Source organism: Ornithorhynchus anatinus, chromosome 4 (assembly GCF_004115215.2).
Source record: "Ornithorhynchus anatinus isolate Pmale09 chromosome 4, mOrnAna1.pri.v4, whole genome shotgun sequence".
Lineage (NCBI taxonomy): Eukaryota > Metazoa > Chordata > Mammalia > Monotremata > Ornithorhynchidae > Ornithorhynchus > Ornithorhynchus anatinus.
The window spans coordinates 67,694,487-67,707,000 of record NC_041731.1 but is presented as its reverse complement, the minus strand read 5'-3'; positions in this window follow the sequence as shown (position 1 = coordinate 67,707,000).

Sequence of the window (12,514 nt, the reverse complement as noted above, 5' to 3'; positions counted from 1 at the left end):
ACTCCCTGTGTCTTTCACATAGCTGTGCACACACCACCATCCTTCCTGCCTCACAAGCCCATCACCTTCACCTCACATAATCAATCACCAAATACTGTTGGTTCTACCTTTATGACATTTTTCAAATCCACTTTTTCCTCTCCATCCAAACAGCTACTACACTGATCTAAGCAATTAACCTATCCCACATTGGTCTAGTGGATAGAGCATGGGCCTGGGAGTCAGAAGGATCTGGGTTCTAATTCCGGCTGAGCCGCTTGCCTGCTGTGTGATCCTGGGCAAGTCATTTAACTTCTCTGTGCCTCAGTTACCTATCTATAAAATGAGGATTAAGATTGTAAGCCCCATGTGAGACAGGGACTTTGCCCAGCCCAATTTGCTTGTATCCATCCAATGCCTAGAACAGTGCCTGGCAGATAGTAACTGCTTAACAAATACCACAGTTATTAAGGTTATTATCATTTGCCTCCTCGCTGACCCTGCTTTCTTTTTCTCCCCACTCCAATCTTTACTTCATTCTGCTGTCCAGATCTTTTGTCTCCACATTTCCCCATTCCTTAAGAACCTCCACGGGTTACCCATCCACCTCTGCATCAAACAGAAACTTCTTACCAAAGGCTTTAAGCCATTAAACCAGTTCTCTCTCTCTTATCTTACCTTGCAGATTTCCTATTGCAACCCAGCCCATACACTTACCTCCCCTTACTCCTTTTATTCCTCTACTCAGTGTACCTCACACATCCACTCCCTCTCTCTCCCTCCCCCTTAATCCCACCCCCACTCTTTATTTTCCCTCTCCCCATCACCTCCATTTTCCATCTTCCTCTCTTTTCCTTTCTTTCAGCCAGCCCCTCCTTTCTGGAGCTGCTGCTGTCTAGATTTCTGGCACAGGAGAACTGCCCTTAAGACACAGGAGAACTGTACTTAAAACCACAAAGAACAGTGACACTAGAAGCACTTCAGATCAGAGCAGGAACCATGATCCAGGCTAGAATGGAGATGGGTTGTGGGCACTGCATCTTTCTCCTTCCATATCCCTGCTGTGTCCAGCTGTCCTGAGCCCTTAGAGCAGGAAGCATGTGCACTGAAAGCATCTACTTTGGCAAGGGAGGGCAGTCAGACAATCATATTTATTGAGTGATTACTTTGTGCAGAGCATTGTACTAAGCACTCAGGAGTTTACAATATTGCTGGCACATTCCATGCACACAGTGACCTTATGTCTGGGGGAGGGAGACAAGTTTAGCGATATATCCACATTTGGAAAACATAGCTTTTGTTCCAATCTTTGAAGACATTTATTACTCTGTAGTCAGTAATTGCAAATGATGACTCTAGATTTGGTGGCATTCTTGATGAGATTTACAAAACAAGGTGATGCACTGCTTAACTATGTAGCTGCCTGTCATGCCAATTGTGAAGTTTATGTATGTATGTGTGTATGCGCGTGTGACTGAAAAGATCAGTTTGGGAATCATAGTACCCACTACACTATGAACATAAAAATACAGTCCTTGCTATGCTGATATGGTTTGTTATTCACAGGGCTTGTACTTTTTTTTCTTTTTCTTTCTCTTTCTGTTCTCACCATCATGAAGTTTCTGCTCAGAAAGAGCTGTTTTTTCTTGATTGCAGACTACCATGCTGGCCTGTATAATACATTTGACACTCATTATTTGAGATGCTGTTTTTCTGCACTGTCTGCCTTGCATTTGGTTTCTGAATAACAGCTCACCATACCCCAGCTGTGTTCTCCTCTCATGTTCTACGGAGTGCAGCTCTGTTGAGGAGCATTAAAGTGCTTTAAAGCACTCAATCACCTTGCCCCCTCCTACCCCATCCCCCTACTCTCCTACTACAATCCAGCCCGCACACTTCGCTCCTCTATGCTTCTCACTGTACCTCGAACTCACCTATCTCGCTGATGACCCTTCGCCCACCTCCTGCCTCTGGCCTGAGACACCCTCCCTCTTCCTATCTGACAGACAATTATTGTCCCCACCTTCAAAACCTATTGAAGATCTTCCCTGACTAAGCTCTAATTTCCCCTTCTCTCAATCCTTCTGCATGGCCTTGACTTGCTCCCTTTTTTCATCTCCCCTCTCAGCCCCACAGTAATTTTGTATATATCTGTAATTTTATTTATATTGATGTCTCTCTACCCCTCTAGAATGTAACCTTGTTGTGGGCAGGGAATGTGTATGCTGTATTGTGACACTGTAACACTAATAATAATTGTTGTACTATACTAATCACTGGGATGTATACGAGCAAATTAATAATAATAATAATAATAATGGCATTTAAGTGCTTACTATGTGCAAAGCACTGTTCTAAGCACTGGGGGGATACAAGATGTTCAGGTTGCCCCACATGGGGCTCACAGTCTTAATCCCCATTTTACAGATGAGGTAACTGAGGCATAGAGAAGTGAAGTGACTTGCTCAAAGTCACACAGCTGACAAGTGGCAGGGTGGGATTAGAACCCATAACCTCTGACTCCCAAGCCTGTGCTCTTTCCACTGAGTCACGCTGCTTGGACACAGTCCCTGTCTCACATGGGGCTCACAATCCTAATCCCCATTTAACAGATGAGGTAGTTGAGGCACAGAGAAGTTAATCAACTTGACCAAGATCACACAGCAGACAAGTGACAGGGCTGGGATTAGAACCCAGCTCTTTTTACTCCCAGGTCCTTGCTCTATCCACTAGTCCATGCTGCTTTTTATTGGGCTTTGGAGTCAGAGCTTTGGCCTTTGGTCATGGGTTCGAATCCCTGCTCCACCACTTGTCAGCTGTGTGACTGTGGGCAAGTCACTTAACTTCTCTGTGCCTCAGTTACCTCATCTGTAAAATGGGGATTAAGACTGTGAGCCCCACGTGGGACAACCTGATTCCCTTGTGTCTACCCCAGCGCTAAGAACAGTGCTCTGTACATAGTAAGCGCTTAACAAATACCAACATTATTATTGTAATCCCCAAAATGTTTGGTGCAGTGCTGGGCACATAATAAGCACTCAATGAATTCGATTGACTTAGCATAGCTTCAGCGTCAGGAGATTTACTTTGTTCTGAACTTGGTTGTTTATCTTTTCATTTGGTGCTGAATATCATCTGTGAGTGACACTGATGGGAACCACTCAAGGAATCAGAAAGAAGGTCAGACAACTCTGAAGAACCAAAGAACTTAAGTTTGGTCTGGAGCATCATACTCTGCTTCTGCCACATTCTGTTTGACATTTCCTGAAGTATGTGCTGGCCTCCTTGATTTGGCTTTCTATTTCCTGTTTATCATTACATCGTTGGTCAGTGTGTTGCCAAGACGACATAATTTTGAGATGATGTTTAGATCTGCTTTTCCAGTAGAGATTTTATAAAATGTATTTAGCTGTCTGGCCGGGCTGGTATATTATTTTGGATTTCCTTACTTTTATCATCAACCCATAAAGCCTCTGGATGATACGGAAAAATGGTTTCAATCACTGCATATTTTCCTGGGTGCATATCCGCACAGTTATTTGTCAATAGCAGTTCTTAAATGACTGTTGTTAGGAACCTGGATGGTGCTCAAAGTGTATTGAGTTGGAATAATTTGCTGAAAGAGTGGAAACTTTTCTTTTATGGAATTTGTTAAGCGCTTACTATGTGATAGCACTGCACTAAACACTGGGATAGACACTGTACTAAGTGCTGGGATTGATATAAGCTAATCAGATTGGAAACAGACCATGTCCCACTTGGGGCTCATAATATTAATCCCCATTCTACAAATGAGGCAACTGAGGCACAGAGTAGTTAATTGACTTATCCAAGGTCACACAGCAGAGATTTGGTGGAAACAGGATTTTAACTGAGGTCCTTCTGACCACCAGGCCCATGCTTTTTCCTCTGGAGTGACTGCCTAGAATAAATTGAATTGAAATGGGCCCATTATCATCCCTGCGTTACCCTATTGGCTATGGGGAATGGATGCGACACTGTCAGTTCTGACCCAGCCAACCATGCCATTGAGAATTTGTTTCAGAATCTTAAACTTTACAGAATGGGTCATATGTACTAAGCAATCTCAAGAATCCAGTGTCAATCACACAGAGGTCTTGTTGCTTCCTGCACTTTTTCTGTAGCTGATATGCCATAAAGATCTCTTTCACTGTGCTGTGCTCTGACCTGAAGACTGATTGTGATTTGGAAGGTGTTTGGTTATAGGTTCCTTGTATTAGTTGATCCAGGAGTGTTTTGGTTAGGATATTGGCAGCAATTTTGAATAATGTGTTGTCTCACTAACAATACAATCTGATTTTGGTTGGAAGTCTTTAAATGAGGAGAGCATCCATTTGTCTGGGGCAGATCAGTGATGGGCCTTCCAGTAGATGGGGGCATGGACTAAATGACCTTTCCAGTTTCCTTCCTATGCTTTGATTCTTTGATCTTAGAATAATTACTGAAGGTGTCTTTAAGATGGATGATGGGTTATTGATGATGAGTCATAGAATTCTTAAAATTAACAAAATTCAAAAGATTAGGGAAGAAATTGCCCTAAAACATTTTGTTCCATCCTTAATATATTTATACAATGGTTCATTCTTCAAGAAAAACTGCACTTTCAAGAGAATAATTCTACTCTTTAAGAACAGTGTTTTTTAAGCTAAAAATACATTTTGCTCAATTGGAGCTCTTTTTTTTTTTTTCCCCAATCAGGAAATCACTTACCTTATTATCTGCATGGAGACGTTTGATTGGCACTGACCTTAAATAATCCCAGTGGGTTGTTCAAAATTTCATTTCCTTCATCATGATTTTTACATTCAAGATGCACCGTTTCCATGCAGCTAATTCAAAAAACGTTTTAAAAATCAGTGTTCTTTCTATTTAGGTATAATAATGTTGGTATTTGTTAAGCGCTTACTATGTGCAGAGCACTGTTCTAAGCACTGGGGTAGACACAGGGGAATCAGGTTGTCCCACGTAGGGCTCACAGTCTTCATCCCCATTTTACAGATGAGGGAACTGAGGCACAGAGAAGTTAAGTGACTTGCCCACAGTCACACAGCCGACAAGCGGCAGAGCTGGGATTCGAACTCTCACACCTACAAAATTTTGGGTGACTTGTGAAAAACACATCCGAATTTGAGGCTTTAAGTGGACTAATGCATGTAATGATACAGTCCTCTAAAGTGTAAGTTTGGTCTTGGCAGGAGATTTGTCCATTATATTATATTCTCCCAAGTGCTCTGGACACAGTCAACGCTCAAAAAGTATGATTGATTTCTTGAAATTTTTGGTTGCCATTCCATTAGAACTTTGACCTGAGGGTAATGTTAAAAACCTAAGGACTAGTAAATGACTAAATAGAAGTCCCCAGGGGAAACAAAGGGGGCCCAGGGCACCCAATTATAGTGTGTGGTGATAGCCGCTCTTGCAGTCACTGGTTACCATCCCCTCTCTGACCCAGGATTCTGAAAGAAGACCAGGTATGTGTTGATTCACGGATATGGAAGATCCTTGGAGAATGGAAATAGGTTGACTTCTGGAGATCTTTCTGAATGCCTGAGTGGGAGATGAGGTGGGAGGCCACTCCTTCCCAGACCAAGGCTACCTCAAGTTTAGCTCGCTGGCTGGAGCCTCCCTTATCTCCTTATTCATGGGGAAATTTGCCAAATTCCATGTCAGTTAAAAAAGGTTAAAAAATGTTACGGGATCACAAAATTTTCCTCTAACTGACCCATGTTTACCATCTCTTGTAACTCTGACTCCCAGCTATTGTAACCTCCCCTGCCCTTTCATTCCTCTTCCTTGTTCAGCTGGTTGTGCCCAAGGAGATTGTTTTGATTGTCCCTCTTTCCCTCTAGACTGTAAACTCACTATGGGCAGGGAATGTGTCTGTTGTATTGTATTCTCCCAAGCACTTAGTAGAGTGTTCTGTACATAGTAAGCACTCAATAAATGCGATTGATTGAATGAATAAAGTCCCTTACTCCCCCACCTCTGATGTAGACATGACCTCTCCCTCTCCCTGCCTCCCACCATAACCTCACCACTACAAGTGCCTTTGTCTTTAGGGTGTCGAGGCACAAATGTAGAAGAGGGATTAATAAATTTGTGCTCCCCATAGCCTAATTTTGAATCTGACCCCAGATGTGAAAACTGACTTGTGAGGAAAAGCACACAAGGAAATCCTGTAGGGGAAGCTCAGGTGATATTTTTTCCCAGTAGATACTTTCTTCCTGATGGTCATGGAAAAGATATTTTATTTGGAAATAAGGACTTGAATCTTGTTGGTCTTCTTAAAAGTTAATGGTTTTAATTTCCTGTGAGCAGTCATGAAAAATGATCCCTCAATCAGTGCTATACAAACAGGTGACTGAATGCAGATTAAATATTAATGTCACCTAACAAGATTAGAATGGTCTTTATGGAATATTCCCTAAATGAAGAAACAGAATGGGTACTCTTCTCCTCTGATTTAGTGATAAAAAGAGGACCACATCCATGTTTCTCTCTGGCTGGTAGATTTCAAATGGCAAAGCCTTACCATCCCTCTCTGTTTACCTCCCCTCCCCTTTACCCGGCTCCCATAGGTACCGACCCTTTGACCCTCTTGTAGCCCAAAGTGGTACTTTCTCAATGTAACAAATCGGTGGAAAGAAATCCCAATGTAAATTCAAATGTATCAGGATGAAATTAGTGTGAAATTAAATATATAAGAAATATATGTATTTGAATAAGTGCTGAGGATAGGAATAAGAATTATATGGTAAAGGTTGTTGTTGGGTCGACACAGGTGATATTAATTGATGCCTGTAGGAGGTTGACCTATGGGAAAGGAGGGGGGAAAAATGACTGTGGAAAAAAGATCACTTTCTTTTTTCTTCTCCAGGGACACATTTATGTTAATTGATCTTGAGGTTCAAATTAGTTTTAAAGATGCTCTTTGGTGAGGCAGGAGTTCCACTTGCCATCTGTCCCCCAAATAGCACCAAGGCCATTGGCAAGAGGTTGGAGTCATTGTTTGTGGTGACAATACCCAAGTTCTCACACACTGGTGCAGTTGAAGGGCAGTCCTCTCGCCACCTGGAATGAACCTAAATAAATGGAGTTAAAGCACCTTTTCATCAACTTCATAAAAATAATAATTATGTTATTTGTTAAGCACTTACTATGTGCCAGACACTGCACTAAGCACTGGGGTGGATACAATCAAATTGGGTTGGACACAGTCCCTGTCCCGCATGGGGCTCACAGTCTTAATCTCCATTTTACAGATGAGGTAACTGAGGCACAGATAAGTGGCTTGCTCAAGGTCACACAGCAGACAAGTGGCAGAGCTGGGTTTAGAACCCATGACCTTCTGACTCTCAGGCCTGTGCTCTATCCTCTATGCTAAGCACGGGGGTTTATTCACCTTTATGAATCAGGGTCATTCCAATGTTAAATCAGTGTGATGAAACTATGCTGATGAGCAGTAGGTGGAGTTAGTGCTAGGATGGCTGGACTGAATCTCCCATCACAACTAAAGGATGGATTTCAGACCAGTTTAGAAGAGAGGGTTCAGATACCTTTTCATCATCCTCATCTCGCCCAAGCACAGGGGTTTACTCACCTTTTATGAATCAGGGTCTTTCCAGGGTTAAATTCAGTGCAGTGAAAACTATACTGATGAGCAGCAGATGGGGTTAGTGCTAGGACCGATGGATAGAATCTCCCATCACGAACAAAGGATGGGCTTCAGTCCAGTATAGAAGATTTTGAGACAGAGTACCCCCATGAGGAATTGATTATTGTGCTACTGGTTTACGCAGTGCCATTTTTGCTGTCACATCCCTGACAATCAAGTTCTCACAGGATTATGGAGTGCCACAAGCAAGAAAGCAGGCAGCTCCATGTGAAGGATTCACAATCTCTGGGTCTTAGTTACCTAATCTGTAAAATGAGGATTAAGAGTATGAACTCCATGTGGAACAGGGACTGTGCCCAACCTGATTAACTTGGATCTACCCCTGTACTTAGAACAGTGCTTGGCACATAATAAGTGCTTAACAAGTACTATAATTACAGTTATGAAATGTGAATAACACAGTTCCCATGATGTGTTTCACATTCCTATTGTGCAGATGGGAAACCTGAAGAATATAGTAGTTGACTGAATTAACTAAAATTTTCCAGGTATTCAGTGGAGTTAGAAGGAATGCATCCCTCCTTAATGCCTGCAAGTATATGGAGTGAATTCTGCAGTAGCAACAGACTGATAACTGAAGCCGCTTCTTAACAAAACAATGAAACCACTCCTTGAGCACATAAGAAAATTTTCAAAATGATAGTCTGACACAACTAAAACAGCCACTATCAGTGGAACAAATCATGGATAACTTAGGTACAAGTGAGCCACTGTGAATGTACTAATATTGTTTCAAATTCAAATATTTAAAAAATGACATTTGGAAACTATAATTAGTGTTTCCTTGAGGAGCAATTATGTATTTTTATCCTCTCTCAACAACAATGGGCTCAGTTAAAAAACAAAACAAAAAACCTTTAACACTTAAAGTGCCTTCCCTATGTGGATTTTTCCATAGATTTTTAAATTGGTATGGAAGAAATGTAAATGTGTATGAGAAAATTATTGCGTCCCATAACTTATCACGTCATTTCCACATTAGAGACTGCAAGATTTCTGGCACACTGCAATTCCTACAAAATTTTCCATTTGCCACAACTGCGAAAGTATTGATGTAGTTACACTGCCCTCCTGAGGATTAACCTGTTAGGGATTACTGGATGAATTTAAGGCACTTTTTTACAGCTCACAGTTTAGAACTGAAAGGAACTCTGATTATTGAGTCAGTATTCAAATAAATGAGGGAATTTAAGTAGGGGAATGAATGAGCGTATATCACTCAATCATGTCTAGTGCAATCACTTTCTCTGGAGAAGGCCTCTAGAGAGTTGGGATTAGGTTGTGACTGATAAGAGGAAAGTTTAGAAGTTTTATTTGACATATTAGGTCAATATCAAATTGAGGGTTATCAACTTTATTACTATTTACTAGGCAACTACTGTGTGCAGAACACTGACTGAAGCACTGGGAAAGAAGAAAGATGGGAATATAGATAATTGGGTGTCTTTGCACCAGGAAGCAGCATTATGTAGTGCCTAGAGCACGGTTCTGAGAGTCAGCATGTCATGGGTTCTAATTCTGGCTCTGCCACTGGTCAGCTGTGTGACCTTGGAGAAGCAGCGTGGCTCAGTGGAAAGAGCACGGGCTTTGGAGTCTGAGGTCATGGGTTCGAATCCCGGCTCTGACACTTGTCAGCTGTGTGACTGTGGGCAAGTCACTTAACTTCTCTGTGCCTCAGTTACCTCATCTGTAAAATGGGGATGAAGACTGTGAGCCCCACGTGGGACAACCTGATTCCCCTGTGTCTACCCCAGCGCTTAGAACAGTGCTCTGCACATAGTAAGCGCTTAACAAATACCAACATTATTATTATTATTATTACCTTGGGCAAGTCGTTTCACATCTCTGGATTTCATTTTCCTTGTGTCAAATGGGGATTGAGACCGTGAGCCCCATGTGGGAGAGAGACTGTATCCAACCCGATTTGCTTGTACCCATCTCTGCACTTGGAACAGTGGCTGGCACATAGTGAATGCTCAATAAATACCATAATTATTAATATTATTATTAATTATTTTATTGCTGTTGTTAAATGGGGTAGATGCAAGATAATAAGTTTCCCAATGAGAATCACAGTCAAAGTAAGAGGGAGAACAGGTATTGAATCTACATTTAACAGATGTGATAAATGAGGCACAGGGAAGTTAAGTCACTTGTCTAAGGTCACCCAGCAGTTAGATGGTGGAACTGGATTCAGAACCCAGGTCCTCCAACTCCTAGGCCATGCTGCTTCAGGTAAGGAGCTTAGTCCCAAGAGGCTCATAATATTTTAATTGATATTAATAATGATAATAATGGTATTTGAGTGCTTATTTGCCAGGCACTGTACTAGGTGCTGTGGGGGATACAAAGCAAATCAGGTTGGATACTGTCCCTGTCCCAAGAGGAGCTCACAGTCTCAATCCCCATTTTACAGATGAGTTAACTAAGGCCCAGAAAAGTGAATTAACTTGCCCAAGGTCACACAACAGATAAGTGGCCAAGTAAGAGTTAGTAGGAAGAGGATTAACAATAGACACAGGAGAAAAGATGAAATAATGTGAAAGATAAGGGCAACAATAAATACAGGAGGGAGGAGTAAGGCATTGTGGCTAGAGGAGCTGGGTTTCAGACTCATCACGGCTCAGACCAACAGTCACAAAAGTCTAAAGATTGAGTAGTTCTCACACTGCCACTGTTTGACTCCTTTCTGGGCTGAAACAGGGGCTGTTTGGAGTCCAAGTGGCATAGAAGCATGGACCACTGCACTAACAGAGGCTCTATTAGAGTTGCTTGGCAAAGTCATTTGCTATCACGTGGATTGGCTTACCATCTCTAACTGAGGAGAAAATTAAATATTGATGATCAAAAAAATTACAGTTCTTTTCATTATCTTAGTAGCTATTATTTCCCACTGAACTTACTTGTAGTTAAAAGAGAATAAGTTTCTTATGTGTATGTAGGTCACCCTTTTTCGATGGGAATATTCCTGGCTGTAAACATTATACTCATCCTGTGACTATTAGAATGGAATATAAATCAATCACTAAATTTCCATTAAGAATAGTTCCAATTATCAGTTCCTGGATTCTGCTAAAAACGTATAAGTATTTATTAAAAGGCAGCTATAAAAAGCATCTGGAATTATGGGTACCAGTTGGTTCTCAGAGTATTATTTCTTTTGAAAATTGGCCACTAAAATAGTATATTACTTAAATCTCCTCATAGCTATTTGGAAAAAAAAGAAAAGCTGCAGTTAAAGCTTCCCAGAGAGAGGCATTAACAGAGAAGTGATCTTCCTACAGAGAAAGAAGAATATGTTGTATTCTGGTGTCATTATGGTGATTCAACTTCATTATGGTGATTTGCCTTTCTTCTCAAAGCAACCAAACTTCTTTTTCTATCCGCCATCCCATCCCATCCCATTCTCCTGGCAGTGGATTTCCACAAGTATTAGATGGAGGACCAGAGACTCCTATCAGGGGGTTTTATTTGTGTGTTTACCTTCTGTTTTGCCAAATTGTACATTCTACGCACTTAGTACAGTGCTCTGTACATGTTTCCTTCCCTGTTCCCTTTGTAACTCTAAGGTTTTACTCTTTCCATGTCTCTCCCAGAAGGTTTCCATATTCTGTGGCTGTCCCCTAGCCACATTTAAACATATCTATCATCAAGGTCCTCACCTTAGACTCACTACTTACTCTGTCCCTTCATCCTGGTCTTCATCTCCAGTATACAAGCAATGATATTGATTTTTGCTCACAATCTTAGGCTGAGAGCATATTTGGGCAGGCTAGAGGGGAAGACTAGTGATTTGCAGTGAGCAGTCATCACCCTGCATGAACTGATAGTCGCTAAGGATTAGATTGCTGCCAAGCTAGATTTGGGTCCAGAGGAATTTTCCCATGGAAACATTCTTTTCTTCCATATAGATCTTGTCCCCAAATACCCCATTATCACAGATATAGTTGTTAATTCAATATCATGATAGATCTTGAAAGAATGCACAGGAGAAGATTTGGACTCAATCATGAAGCTAGTTCCAAAATGAAAAGATGTTTAAAATTTTATTCATCCAGATGACATTTGGAATTAATTTCTATAGACTATACTTTCCAAGCACAAAGACAGCACTTAATAAATGTGATTGAATGAATGAATGTTGTACACCTTTACAGGGCTATAAACTGTTTGCACTTATATTTGTCATAACCTTGGGAAACAACTGTAATTATCAGTAGCTTGATTATATTTGAAGATGATGATACTTAGGAGGGGTAGAACCTAGCCACGAGAATAAGGGTGGACAACAGTCAACTCACAATGCTCGCTTGTATCAATCAATACTTTGCAGTACCAATCACTAATTCAAGCCTTCCTATTGGTATCCTGATATTCTCAAGGCACTGCATATATAGATCTCATTATTATATAGGATAATAGAGCTGAATTATCCTATTTAATAATGTTATTCATCTCTGAGAAAGGGGGAAGAGTTGTTCTGCTTCTTATCCTCTCCCGCCCCAACAGAACTGTCCTTTAAATAACCATCAGAGACCTCCAGTCTCCAAACCCCCTCCTCTTATTCCAGGCTACAACATCCCATATGAACACTCTACCCAACCTCCCTTCACTTGATGCACAAATCTATACCCTCAACTCTGCCCCCCTCTATTAATTCCAACTATCTTGCTGTTCTCTTATTCGTGTCAAACTTGTCAACTACCTTTTTGACATAATCAGTAAAGAACTCCCTGAGATTTCAACTCCCCAGGTCCTTCCTGCCTCCTTATTCACTCTCTCATCCTTCCCAGCTATCTCTCAAAAAGAGATCTCTCACCACCTTAGAACCCTACCTCC